The following is an 823-nucleotide window of genomic DNA, read 5'->3' on the forward strand; positions in this document are numbered from 1 at the left end:
TACTCACAGTTTCTCTTGGAGCCTTGGGATGCATGAAAAAAGCACTTTTCTCTTTATTTACCAACTGGCCGGATTGGCCCTCATACATCTCCAAGGCCTCCATAGTTTTCCTAATGACACCCCCTTTTCCAGATGTGAAAATGATCATGTCATCTGCAAATGATAGTTGATGAATTGGGGGTCCATTCTTAGGTTGAGTGAATGAGATTTCATCTTTTCTGATCAGATTTGAAAGCAATTCTGCTGCTATTATAAATAGACTAGGTGACAGTGGGTCACCTTGTCTCAAGCCTCTAGTAGCATGGAAAAAACCAGATGAAACCCCATTCACAACAACAGAATACCATATGTTTCCAATTGCTCTTTCTACCATGTTAATCCAAGCATTACAGAAACCCATTTTCCCCATCACAGTGGCCACACATTTCCAGGACATCCTATCATATGCCTTGGTCATGTCCAATTTGAGAACCACATCCTCATTAGAGGTTGTGATTCCATGACACAGCTCTTGTGCAAGCAGAATATTGTCAATGATATTTCTACCTTTGACAAATCCTGCTTGGAAAGGTGAGGCCACTTTGATTAGGACATTAGCTAGCCTAGATACCATTATTTTTGTTATGACTTTATTGCAATAGTTGCTTAAACTTATAGGCCTAAACTGAGCAAAAGTTGCTGGGTTTGGCACTTTAGGAATAAGAACTATTGCAGTATGAGTCACAGCTTTTGTAGGAACCTTTCCATCAAAAAAACTTCTTACCAGATTGAACAAATCCTCCTTTATGATTTCCCAACAGCTTTGGTAGAATCCACCACCAAA

The sequence above is a fragment of the Ipomoea triloba genome, chromosome 16, assembly GCF_003576645.1.
Source record: "Ipomoea triloba cultivar NCNSP0323 chromosome 16, ASM357664v1".
NCBI classification, from domain to species: domain Eukaryota; kingdom Viridiplantae; phylum Streptophyta; class Magnoliopsida; order Solanales; family Convolvulaceae; genus Ipomoea; species Ipomoea triloba.